The 14,870-nt window shown below is 37.3% G+C and overlaps 1 pseudogene; it reads left to right on the top strand.

Annotated features, from left to right (window-relative positions):
• Window positions 1-1,170: 1,170 nt before the first annotated feature.
• On the top strand, window positions 1,171-7,138 carry LOC109163806 (annotated as a pseudogene).
• Window positions 7,139-14,870: the final 7,732 nt, after the last annotated feature.

Below are 14,870 nucleotides of genomic sequence, written 5' to 3'. Positions count from 1 at the left end.
ACTCATACGACCTACGAACGGTACCCGAAAATCACACTAGACATAGGCACGATAGACGGAGTCCGTTGGGACACCACGGGGATCGGGGGAACATCAAACGGGGAAGCCGGGATCCCGATGTGGGGTACAAACCAGCGGGTAGCCGGTGGGTGGGGGTCACCCGCTGGCTGCCCGCCGGCGTTCTACTGTTCCGGGCAGCGGGTGCCCGGCGGGCAGCTGCCCGCTGTCGGCGTTGCCCAACTTGGCCGCGGGTAGGTGGCGGGTCCCCTACCCCCACCTACCCCCACTGACTCTTTTTCATCAAAAACGCCCCGGGAACCTTTGTGGAACCCGAAACCATGCTTAGACACTTTCAAACGCAATTGATAACACACGTAGACAATTAACGGATCAAAATCAGGAAACAAACGGCACATAACCTATCATGCTTTTCTAAACATAATAAACACCCAATCATGCGAATTCCCACCCAATATACCAAGAATAATTCCATACGATACAACCTAGGGTTCTAATCATTTTTAAATCAACAAGGACACAATTCATCTTCTAATATCAAGATTCGGTAAGAATATCACATAAACATCAAGAACATCCTACAATCATCAAGAACATCATATAATCATCAAGAATGTCATATGATCATCAAGAACACCATAATTATCAAGAATCTTTCATCATCAAGATCACCCATGGAATCATCCCACCAATCATCAATAATAATATCACAAATCATCAATACACAATAATATGGGGAAATACTAAGAGGGGAATCATAGCTATGAAAATAGGTTTTGTTGAGACATGGGTTACCTCTTAGCCTTAATTAATTCCTTGGCTATGAAGGGTCTTTCTTTAAGCTTTCTTGCTTTCTTGATTTCTTCTAAGGAAATTCTTGGAGCTCTTTGGGTGGTGAGATGTTATTGTGGTGGGGGGGTTCTAGGTGCCTCTTAAGTCCCCTATTTATATATTTAGGAGTCCTAATTAGGAACTAATATTATAGGCTTGCTAATTCTATTCCTTTTGGGACTAGGGATTGGGTTTAGGGATAAGGGCCCATGGACTATGGTGGGCCTTTCCTAATTAATTATTGTGATTTAATTCTTTCTTTTGGGTAATTGGTTAAATGATTAATTGGTTTTAGGGATCGTAACACGGGGTGTTACATCTATGGCTGTTGGAAGAAAGAAAAAAACTGGACATCAAGAGCAAACGGGACAAGAAGTACATGGTAATTAAGAACACAATGGAAAAGAGGTTCAGGTGGATGAGGAAGAAAAAATGTCAGGTTCTGTAGATATTTCATCAACGAGGAGCACTCGAGGTCGTACCCAAATGCATAAGCTTGCTATGCAAAGGGTACAAGGAGTGAAGAAAGAGGTACAATTCAATGCTTTGGTACGACCGATTAGAGAAAGTGCTGCAGAATTGCAAACTTACATTGGTGTCCTTGCAAGAGAAAAGGTCAAGTTGAATTTTAAGACATGGAAACATGTGCCATAAGTTATTAAAGATAAGATATGGGACGCTGTTAATGTAAGAAAATTCTCATTCTTTTACTTGTATTAATTGTGATATTTAACATATTAGTCTTTTAATTCTAACAAAATTTGTTCTATGTAGTTGAGCTTCATTGTTCCGGCACAATTCAAGAAAAATTGCTTGAGCTCAGCAAATGACAAATGGCGGCAATATAAAACACAAATCACAAATAAATTTATTTATTCAAGACTGAATGATGAAGAAAACTTGCATAAACCACCCGCAGGATATGGTATTATGGGAGATGAATGGACTCAATTTGTGATTACTCGCATGTCCGAAGACTTCAAGGTAACCTCAAAATTATCTAAGCATAGTTGACAACTACTACTGTTCTTTAATTTGTTTAAAATATACATTTGCCTTCTCCAATGATGTATTATATTTTAATTTGTAACTTTTCAGTTGACACTTGGACTTGTGTGCATAAATGAACTTTTAAACAGACAAAATGCAACTTGCAACTGGGATGCTCTATATGCATATGATCACATGTTTTGATTGCTAATATGTTACTGGATATACGTTGTTCTTTTTTACTTTCTTTTCTTGAACTGTAGATGTTTTGGAGTATTTGCTAAAGTATGTCATAACTCATTGGGAAATATGTAATGCATTATTACTTGTTAAAAAGTTTTGAAGTGCTAAATCTTTATTGAAAAATTAAGGAGTTGAAAAATTTTGAAATTACATTTTTGGATTAATTCTCAACTTCTTTTCCCCCATTTCTGTACCCATCAGATGCAATAAGAAAGATAGAAGCTGCTCTTTCTGAGTGCAAATGGCAGTTTTTGTATACAGCAAAAAGATTTTTGTGTGCAGACTTTTGCTGTTGTTCTACTTATAGCTAGAAAAATTGTTAATTATAGGAAGAACCCTAACCAAATTGGTCAGGTTGTTAACTATGTAACCACATGATTACAAGTTCAACTCGAGTGACCTATTGACCTTCTTGTTTGAGTTGATCAGCTAATTTACCTGATCCTTTGTTGGTTAGGGTCACAAGGTAGAGTTTATTCAATGCACAAGTTGGTAGTTACTCCAAAAAAATTGTTGATACCAAAAGAAATTGGCTGCTTTCTGTCAAAGGCCATGAAATACTATACTATATATAAACATTCAACTCTTGATAGATGTTTTCATATATATATATGAAATTATAGCTAGGACACAATTTAATTTTAAGCATGTGCTTTCTTCTTGTGGAACATAATCTTCAGGCTTTGTTTCAAGATATCAACTTCTCTTTCCCTTCTCAATTCCTGTTGCTCCAATAATGCAATTTTTTCTTCTAATACTTCAATGCATTCTTCCTTGGCTCTCAGCTTCTCTTCCACTCCTCCTCCTTCCTTCCAACATAGCCCTTCTCCTGCCAAAATCAAAATTATCAAAATTACTAGTTTGATAGATTAATGTGAACGGCCTCGCCTATTGGCCTTTTTGGTTTGAACCCGTTAGCTATGAATTATGCCAACTAAAGCTGGTTTACTTCCTTGAATTGTGGTCCTTTAATTTGCCGGCTAAGGTATAAAAAAATTATAAAAATTAGGAGTGCAAGTACATACATGAATTAGGAGTCAAGTACATACCTCAATAATTTATAAGAAAACAAATTATTGAAAAATTTCTCCCATTAGTATCTGCACTTTGTATTTCCTAATTCCTCATTTGCCACTGTGTTTTGGGTAAAAACCTTGTATATTTATCCTAGGCTGATTTTAAGGACTAAATCTGGGACCTTATTTAAAACCCTATTATAGTGAGAATTTTAACCAAAACAAACATGTTTTATTCTCCTATGTTTGACAACTAGCATGTTGCAGTATAGTATATAATGTTGGCCTAAATTTAAGTTTACATGGAATGTTGATGTCCTTTTGCAATAGTATTATACCTACACGTTGAATGCCAGAACACATCTTAATAATAGCAGCCTTCCCAAGTTAAACACCTGCATAGAAGCATCTATTCATCCAGAATTCTACACTAGCAGAGACTACACTTCAATGTATTAATGCTGAAACGAGAGAAAAATTACACAAGAAGTCTCTAATAAATATTATAGTATCCTTCAATGTAGTAACATCCATAATTGATATTTAAATTAAAGAATCTGCAGAATTTTACTATAATATAGTTCTCTTTGTTGGTTTGATTTTGCACTTCAATGTAGTATCGTTCAAGAAGTTTTAATTTTATCTTAATGTATGGTGCTATGGCAGAAATATAATGTGAAGTTTTAATTTGATCATGTTTGTCTTAGAAACTAAGCGAGCTACAAAAGTTACGAAAAAAAGAAAAACCTTTTATCTACATAGGCTTGCTTGTAAAGGATATGCGCGTCTTGCTAGTGAAATTGTAAGTAACTATTATTTCACTTTCACTATTATTAATTTAAACTCATTTTCACCCTAAATTTGACATTTATAAATCTTCTTGCCTGTAGTCAATAGAATTGTGTGATGATGATGAAGTTAATAGAGCTATACTGTGGAAGAAAAGGAGAACTAGTAAGCAAGGAGAAATAGAAGGAGATGTTTTGAAGACAAAATTTACAAAGATTGTAAGAAAAACCTTTACTGGTATTATCCTCTTTATGTATTTCTAAAGATTGCGGTTATATCATGGTCATTTGTCATGCATTACAGGATGAATATATTCAGCAAAAACAAGATGGTTTGCTGCAACTTCAAGGACCAAATGAGGACATCCTGACACAGGCTCTTGAATCTAAGGAGCATGGAGGTCGGGTGAGGGCTATAGGGGGACATGTCAATCCCTCAACATATTTCAGAATGGGTAGAGGGATGATGCCTGCTCATGAGAAAAATGTTCTTCTAAGCCGACAAGCCAAAGTTGAAGACAGAGTAGCAAAGTTAGAAAATATGGTACTTCAAAATGTTGGCTGTAATATTCAGATTGAAGCAAAAGGTAGTTGTACTGCAAAGGATGCAAAGGGTGCGAAGAAAAGTGAAAAAGAAATTGGTGATATTCAACAAAAATTGGATTTTGAGGAGGATGATGATGAGCTGCAATTTATCGACAAAGAAGATGTCTTGGAAGTAAATTTTACTTAGTATGTATATAATACACATGTCTTTCTTAGTATATTTATTTATCTAGCTAATATGCGTATATTTTGCAAATTAGAAACCATCTAAGAAGAAAGCGGGCAAGGAAGTCAAAAAGCTTGAGTTGAACTCCTCAAGTATGCCTAAGTCATTATGGCTACTTTACTGTTATTACAAGCGTGCACTTGGGAATGGAGAGAGTTTACAAATATTGCTAGATAATAATGTCTTCGGGGAAGAATGTACTCTCTTTGTGCATGACGAAGATGTGACTCCTTTTTGTCAATTGATGCCAATATCGTACACGTGTATTGTTGTGTACATATGGTATAATTTAATATATATTTCGAGTCAATTTGATAACTTATCACTTATATGCTTTGCTATTCTAATTCAGTTTCCATTCCAATGTTAGGTATTTGTATAAAAAAGATGATGGAAGAGAACAAGCTTGACAAATTCAGATTTATGCAGCCGTGTCATATAGGGCATGTGCCAACGAAAAGAACAGATAAAAATTTTCTAGATCAACAATTCGAAAGCAGGGCACGAGCTTTAGCAACCAGACTGATGGACAATCCAAGTAATGCAACACTTTTGGTGCCATGTAATATTGGGTAAGAATGGTTACAATTATACTTTCAATTGCATATTATGTTGTGTTGATGTAATTTAATTATGTGCTTGTGCATAGTTTCCATTGGATTTTGATAGTTATCAACGTCAATAAGGATATTGTTTATTTGTGGGACCATCTTAGTCATCGCATTCGCGATGATGATTGGAAGCATGTTGTACAAATGTAAGTTTTTTTTTTTTAAATTTCTTTCGATTTATATCAGTATGATGATTACATTATCTGAATAATCAACAATATATATATATATATATATATATATATATATATATATATATATATATATATATATATATATATATATATATATATATATATGAAGGGCTATTAAAATGGTTCATGCGTCCTCTGCGAATGGAAAGAAAGGACGATGTAAAACTGCTTTGGAAATTTTCAAGGTAATTTAATATTTTTAACTAATTAGATATAAGTGTTTGTATATAGATAAATAATGCAAATATTATTTAACATTTGTAGGCTCCTCGTCAACCGGATAGTAACCAATGCGATTTCTATGTCATAGCTTACATGAAAACTTTAATTGAGAACATGTCAGACATTGATGATAAAAATTCTGTTCAAGCACTAGTAATACATTAGTCTATTATGCTTTCCATTAATTAGTCTATTTTGTTACTCTTAGCTTATTTCTGTTTTTAGTGTTGTCTATGCATATTAATAAGAGCTGAGAGTTGGGTTCCTTGTTTATTTTCTGATATTTATACTGGTTTGTGCTATGTATTAGATATTCCTTCATGTATTTTCCCATATGTTTTTCTTGTATATGGGTAGGAAAGAAGTTGACTGTGACTCTAGAGTCTAGATGCATCCAACTTTGGATGTTATTTGCAACTTAGGGATTGACTATCAGTATAGAGCTTGAGAATATACATCTTATAGTTTGTTGGAGCTTATTCTGAATTCTATTTTGCAATTCAAAATGTGGGCTTATTTTGTGAAGAGTCTCTAGCTTTGTTCTCTTTGTGGTAGTTAAACCTTTGCTTCTTACACTAGTAGCTGAGCATTTTTCCTCCTTCTAAATATGGCAAATTAACATTGTACCACGAGTTACTTCCAAAAAAAAAAACATTGTACCATAAGTGATTGCCTGAATCCGCACAACCCTGCTACCAATCAATCAAGTAAATGTGAAAACTACATTGATGTCTAATGTTCATGCCCAGCCTCAGCTTTGTTTACATCAAACGATATGGTACTACCATTCAGATCTGGCATATGCATGAAGTACTAAAAAACTATGAGAGTTGCTGTGTACTATTTGTATGGTTAACAATATATGTCAATAATGTCATAACTCTATAATAATTGATTCACATTCTTTCAAAATTCCTTTGAGATTGTAAAATTATTGCTATTTCATATCAATGTTCATTTATGTTTGTTAACTGGTATTTTTGAGCTTAGATTTTGCTTCTGATGGAAATTCTACTTAATATGGTATCAATTTATCTTCATATGGATCTAGGATAGAATTCTGTACTTCATATTGATGCTTAATTTTGTTTAGCTGAATAAAATGTTACGTTAATACCTTGTGGTTTGATTTGTACTCCGATTATTCTAAGCTTTGGAATGGAAAGCTAGTTTATTAGGTAAAGTGCTGCATGTCATCCATGCTCTAACAGAGAGTAGGTTGCTTGTTATTTCTTATAATAATATTTTGCATATTTTTTAAGTATCTGTTAATCTTTTTGTTGTTGTCATGGTCTTGTCAAAAATCATATAATTATTTTGAAAATTTATTATATCTATACTAATTTATTTACTCACTATTTACATGTAGTTCCAACAAGTTGATTATGACAAAGAGGTTATTGATCTGGTGCATTCAGAATGGGCCGATATTTTATCAAGTTATATAGAGTAGGTATGATTTAACATTGTGATCATTTAGACTTGGTTCGTGGATCGGAATTATTTTTTGTAGTATTATGACTTGGATAATGATTTGATTAGAATTGGTCATGCTCAGTATTTAGACTTGTTATTATGAATCTTGCTTAGTTTGTGCAATGTAACTACACTTGGCCATGGTGAATGGATAAATTGTTTTTTTTTTTATATATGATTAAAATTTAAGCAGGTTAAAAACGGGTTGAGACAACGGTTAAAAGTTGGCTATTTTACAATAGACAACAGTTTGAAACTAACTGTTGTCTTTTTACAAAAGACAACAGTTTGAAACTGTTGTCTTTTCTACAAAAGACAACAGTTTATGGGTGTGACTTTTAACAACAGCGATTTCAACAACACACAATAGACAACAGTTTATAACTGTTGTCTTTTAAAGAAAAGACAACAGCTAAAAACAGTTGTCTACGTGCATCACCTTTAACAACACCAGTTTCAACAACATTGAATTGACAACAGGTCAAAAACCGTTGTCTTGGGAAGAAACGACAACGGTTTAAAACCATTGTCTATGTTCGTGACTTTTAACAACACCGGTTTCAACAACACTTAATAGACAACGGTTAAAAAACCGTTGTCGTTTCTGGAAAGACAACGGTTATTAACCGTTGTCTATGTGCGTGACATACAACAACACCGGCTTCAACAACACTTAATAGACAACGGTTAAAAAATAGTTGTTGTTTCTAGAAAAGACAATGGTTATTAACCATTGTCTATGTGCGTGACTTACAAAAACACCAGCTTCAACAACACTTAATAGACAACGGTTAAAAAACCGTTGTTGTTTCTAGACAAGACAACGGTTATTAACCGTTGTCTATGTGCGTGACATACAACAACACCAGCTTCAACAACACTTAATAGACAACGGTTAAAAAATCGTTGTTGTTTCTAGAAAAGACAACGGTTATTAACCGTTGTCTATGTGCGTGTCTTACAACAACACCGGCTTCAACAACACTTAATAGACAACGGTTAAAAAACCGTTGTTGTTTCTACAAAAGACAAAGGTTAAAAAACCGTTGTCTATGCGCGGGACTTACAACAACACCGGCTTCAACAACAGAAATTATATCCCTACGACAACGGTTATTAACCGTTGTCTATGTGCATTTTTCTTGTAGTGCATATTCATTAAATCACTAATTTAAATCACTTATAAGTTCATTAAGTCACTCTTGTAAGTTTATTTAGTCACTACTACCCTATAGGTACATCAACTTAGTACAATAGGTTCATCGTCACTATTTAAGATACATAGGTCTTTACTACAAGTTCATTAAGTCATTATTACATGTTCATTAAGTTACTACTATAAATTTATCACATAATTATTGAAAAAATTATCAATGTGGTGTGATTTAAAAATTTCAACAATATATTTTTAACAAAGTATTTTTATACATTAATTTTAATTATACATAAAAAAAATTTAAGTGATGATTATTTATTAATTGATATCATTTTAATGAGCATGCAATATTATTGTCCGCACGGGCTTAGCTAATGATTCAGTGGCAGTATTTGGGAGTTATATATATATATATATATATATATATATATATATATATATATATATATATATATATATATATATATATATATATATATATATATATATATATATATATATATATATATATATATATATATATATATGAGTAAATACCTAAAATGGTCCCTTGACTATAGCTAAATTCACAAATTGGTCATCGACTTTCAATTTTAACCAATTAAGTCCTTAACTTTGCAATTTTGACACGATTTAGTCCTCCATCTATTTGACCATTTGTTGACCGTGATCGACGATCTCCAGAAGAACCTTCAGCTCTCGTCGGAGCACGTGGAGGCCTCCAGGATGACGTTGCACCGGTTCGGAAACACGTCGTCTTCTTCGCTCTGGTACGAACTCAACTACATTGAATCTAAAGGGAGGATGAAGAAAGGCGACCGGATTTGGTAGATTGCTTTCGGCAGTGGATTCAAATGTAACAGTGCGGTCTGGAAATGCAACCGTAACCTTAAAAACCCGACGATGGACCATGAAATTACATATATATCCTCAAAAATCGCAGCCAACAAACGGTCAAATAGACAGAGGACCAAATTGTGTTAAAATTGCAAAGCCATTTTCGAAACGGAATACATATATATATGTACAAAATCAAGAGTAATAGTCAACACAAGACTCAACACTCTCAACAAGAACACAGGAACACATCCCACAACCACGAAGAACAACACGACTCACAAGAAGTCTCAAGGTATGATCTATCATCACACAATAGATCAAAACCCGACTTGCACAACGCAAAGGAATAAGACTCACCCACGGCAACACATGCCAAGGCAACACTTGCCTTTGTGACTACACACGCCACAAGAGAAGAACTCACAACAACGGCTACACGAGCCCTCGTGACATCACCCATCACGAGTTGATATGCCTTCCTTATGCGTTGTTCCAACCTTATGGCTACCCCCAACCTTATATCTAGTTCCAACCTTTACCTCCAGGACCCCTGTACACTAAGTCCAACCTTAATCCACGGGGAACCTTCGTTCCCCCTCCAACAAAATCACTAATTTCATAGTACATGAGGGTACCGATCACACACGGCAACACATGCCCTGGATAACACATGTTATCCCAGAAATAAACACGTGAACCTTACACAAAGGCCACAAACTCCATAATCGCGTCACGGCCACCACGAGGACCGCTGCAATACCTTGGTGACTAGTGTCCCATACCACTAATCATGCAATCCAGGTAAAGCCACACACAGATCACACCTCAACAGGAATCAATCAACGGATCACAACGAAGATATGAAATCATACTCAATCAAGGAATGGGTCACAGCCCAACAACAACAACGATGAATAACACAAGTTATCATCAACCAATAGGAAGGTACAAACAACACACACGCTAGCATTTAAACACCGAACTAGCATGCTTAACAAACGGGTAAACCAAACGTAGTTCCGAAGAACACACAAGACCCATCACAGTTCAACGAATCATAATGTTGAACACTTAGCATGATTCAAGACACCAAAACCTACATGGATACCTACCACATAGTTTTAGAAATACGAAACATCAAGAAGACACTCAAATAGTTCCACAAAAGAACATCGGGAAGTCAAAAGACCAAATACCGAGTAAAAAGAATCACGGGGAACAAATCCCCCAACAACACCACAGTGTTCCCCGCGGGTAGGCCCCTACCCGTGGTTCCGCCCGCGGGTATAGGCCTCCCAAAACATGTACCCCGCGAGTGGGCGACGGGTTGGACCCCTACCCGCCGTTCCGCCCGCGGGTACACACCTGTGCCCAAAATAATCCCTTCGGGGATTTTTCTCTCCAAACTCAGATTCAAGTCCAAAACATGCCAATTCTCACCAAATACATCAAAATGACTTGAATCAAAGGAATAGTCAAGCAATGGCATACAAGAACCCTAAACACAAGCTCTAGATATGCATTTTCACAAGACAATGCATAAACACTCACATTTCATAGCAAAACACATGTAGAATCCAAGAAATATTCACATAGGTAAGCAAAATAGATTTTGTAGAGCATGGGTTACCTCTTGTAGACTAAAGACTTCACTTTACACCTCAACAAGCTCCTCTCAAGGCTCACCTTCTAAACCCACTTCAAGAACATACCAAAATATCATAAAGATCCTATCTTTAAGAAAAGACGCCTTAGATAAAACCAAAAACACAAGATGAACTTAGATCTTACCCTCCTAGATGCCCAAATATATGAAAGGTTGAATCTTGGAAGCAACTCTTGAAGTTTTAGCAAGGCTCCAACTTGGCTTGGAAGAAAAGCTACCCATCAGATACACAGCAATCCTGGTCGCAAACCAAGGTGCCTGACTCACTCGCAGAGGATAATCCCAAAGATGACGCCGCCATGGAGGATGCCACCGTAGTGATTAACAACCCAGTCATACCAATATCAGAAGAGGAAAAAGAAAGGATCAGAAGACCTTGGCGCCGCTCGTTAATAATAAGAGTATTGGGCATCAAAGTAGGCTACTCATACCTATTGCAACGGCTGCAGAGAATGTGGAGACCCAAGGCCAATTTCGATCTCATCACGCTGAGCTATGAGTACTATATTGCCAGATTTGACTCCGCCAAGGACTATGAGTTCGCCAAGTTCCAAGGGCCATGGAGCATCTTGGACCATTATGTAGTCGTCCAAGAATGGGTGCCGAACTTTAGTCCAAGAAACAACAAGACTGAGAAATTGCTAGCCTGGGTGAGATTTCCTGAGCTGCCGGTTGAATATTTGAGGAGGAGTTTCTCACAAAGATTGCCAGAAACGTCGATAGACCTATCAAGATCGACACCACCACGAGTCTTGTCTCCAAAGGAAGTTTCGCCAGGGTCTGCGTTGAAATAGACATCCAGAAACCTTTATTGTCAAAGTTTACTCTCCAAGATGAGGTCTGGCCGGTGGAGTATGAAGGTCTTCATTTGGTTTGCTTTAATTGTGGCCTCTATGGGCATAGGCAAGCTCAATGTGGGAAGAGTAATGAACCAAGCACTCAAGGTGCACCATCAGCAGATGCCAACTAGCCACAAGGGGCCTTTTCTCCATCAGTAGCTGGGAATGACCATTTGAAACATCAGGAAAACTCAAAACGGGATTACATATCAGGAAACCAAGAAGGGGGGATAACTGCCAAGTCCTTGGCAGGCAACCCACATACTAAGGGGGGGGGGGGGGGAGTGTAACACCCCGTGTTACGATCCCTAAAACCAATTAATCATTTAACCAATTACCCAAAAGAAAGAATTAAATCACAATAATTAATTAGGAAAGGCCCACCATAGTCCATGGGCCCTTATCCCTAAACCCAATCCTTAGTCCCAAAAGGAATAGAATTAGCAACCCTCATGTATGGGCATGCGATTGGTCCTGTGGCGCCAACAAAGTGTGCTATATGATGAGATAAGAAGGGCTGATGTTGTGACTGTGATAGGACTCTTGCTAGTAATGCTTAATTGTGATTATTGGTTGTGCTTATCTATGACTGTTTCCTATGTGAGATTTGTATATGCTTGGTTATGACTGTAGACTGTGTGTACCCCTATTTGTCGAGTCGGTTCCCTGATTTCAAAGCTAGAGTCTCGTAGGATATATCTTCATGCTTCGAAATGACTTTTCGTATATCTATCTATCTATATATATATATATATATATATATATATATATATATATATATATATATATATATATATATATATATATATATATATATATGTATTGTATTTCAACGCGTTGGAGTGGGTTACCAGCATCTCTCGCTGAACAGATATATTTGGCTTTCAGGCATAGAAGAATAAGTCACTGGAGCGCGCTAGAACTTGGAACGTAGAAGTAGATAGTTTCCCTTTCGGCCTGCGTGCCATGTTTATGCATTTGCACTATTGAGGAAATTAGTTAGTTAGCCTGTGCACCTGAGTTCTCTAGCTCAGGTGTGGCATAGCACCCCGTACTCTTGTATTATGTTTCGGGATTTAATGAGGTTTCACCTTTATTTCATAAGTTTTAAAAGTCTTGAAAATCTGGGGTGTTACAGATGGTGTATTTTCTATTTAAACAGAAGAGACTTGAAGGAGTCTTTAGAACATTTCTTTGGTGTTTGGAACAGTTCCATCTCCATGTATACTGTTTTGGACTTGCTCAAATTCAGGTTCAAGCTTAGCAAGAGTAAGGACTACAAAGAATTTGTCACGTTGGGCAAGCTGCTCTTCCGGTGATCCTCCAATAGGCATAAGCTTGTTAAATTCAGCCATAAGCCCTTGAATTTTTCCTAGAAATTTCTCCATTAACATCGCTAATTTCTTTACATTTAGTATCTCACTAACAATGGAGTAAAAACGAGAGATATCATTTGTGTAGAGAGGCTGAGCATGTTTCCATACTGAAGAACAGGTTTTGAATGGCCTAAACATAGGAATCAAATCAGGGGCCAAGGATAGCCATAATAGGCTACACAGTTGGGCATCGACCCTCTCCCAAACGTCTTTTTCATGCTGGATTTCTTCTGCTGTTGTAGTGAGATGGTCAACAACACCTTTTCCCATAAACCATAGTTCAACTGCTTATGCCCAATCTTGATAATTTTGGGACCCAATGAGTTTTTCAGTGGTAATAATCAAGTTTCCTGAGAGATTTGGGACATAGACTTTAGGTTGGACAGGATTTTGGACACTGTTTAAAATTTCACCTTCTGCCATATTTGTAGAAAAATGTGGGAAAAATACAGTAGGGTCGCAAATAGGAGACATGTAGATCTGGAAAAAATGGCTGGAAAAGCTCACCGGAAAAGGGGTCCACACGCCGGCGCGTGGAGGCGCGTGACGTCGGAGCTGCGACTGTGTGGTGGCGCGTGTGGAGGCTGTTGGTGACCGGAAAAGGTTGGTCAAGGTCGCCGGCGCTTCACAAGATGGTTTCACACACCAGTTTGTGAAAAGAAATCCTCCAGGATGAAAAACGAGAAAGAGACCAATAGCAGTGGTTAAGAACACAGTTCACTGTGTTCATCTGAAGAAGTTTTCAGGCCCCAAAGAAGGTGGCTCTGATACCATGTTGAGAAATAATAGAAAAAGGGTAGAACAAAGCTTTCATTTCTGTATCTTGTCAAGTTACAGATTACACGCTAAATATATAGGCACAACAAAAGCATTGGAAAGACAGCAGATAAGATACACAATAAATGCTTGGCTGCACACACAAAACCTAATCCTTTTTCCAAGGATAGAGAAGACAGCTACAATAACCGGTGCATTGCTCTAGACAAGCACTTCCTATTTCCCAGTACTTCTTATTTTCCAACAGTTATTAATGATGATGTCGAAGACACAGACACATTTGGCTGGATGCATGAGCTGTCAGGCGATCTAACTGTAAGCTCAGCATACAATCTGGCCTTAGGTCTAACGGAAGAGGTCCAAGCGATCATATGGAATACCATATGGAAATTAAAGGTCCCTTACAAGATCTGCATTTCATCTGGTTAGTGGCTCATGATAAAATCCTCACCAACAGTAGCAGAGTCAAACGTGGCCTCGCCAACTGCGACAAGTGCTCCATTTGTACATCAGACGTGGAGGATACGCAGCATGTGCTACGTAGCTATCTAGCAGCAACGGAGGTTCTGCAGCGTGTCCTCCCATCCCTATCTACGGCCTCGCACTTACCCTTCAAACACTGGCTTCAACTCGGCATCAGAGGCAGGTATATTGGCAATCACCCTTTCAATGAAGGTGCTCTCTTTGCTACCACACTTTGGTGGATTTGGAGGTGGAGGAATGATAGAATCTTCAACAACCTGGAGAAAACAATCACATTCAAAGTGGCATGGATCAAATCCCAAGCCTTACTGGCAGTTAAGGCCTTCGCGAAATCAAAGAACACTAGTGATTGTGACTTCTGGAACTCGTGGAAGATTTTATGCTGGGCTACACCTCCTGAGAATGCTGTTATGATGAATCTGGATGGCTCGGTTGACCTTCATACCGGCAAAGCTGGCTGCAACGGTGTAATCAGGGATAATAATGGCTCATGGTTGGCAGGCTTCACGTATAATATTGGTGTCTGTTCTCCATTCAAAGCTGAAACGTGGGCTCTACTTAAAGGCATTTTA

Source organism: Ipomoea nil, unplaced genomic scaffold (assembly GCF_001879475.1).
Source record: "Ipomoea nil cultivar Tokyo-kokei standard unplaced genomic scaffold, Asagao_1.1 scaffold3043, whole genome shotgun sequence".
Taxonomy (NCBI): domain Eukaryota; kingdom Viridiplantae; phylum Streptophyta; class Magnoliopsida; order Solanales; family Convolvulaceae; genus Ipomoea; species Ipomoea nil.
This window is presented reverse-complemented; position numbering and strand designations above follow the sequence as displayed.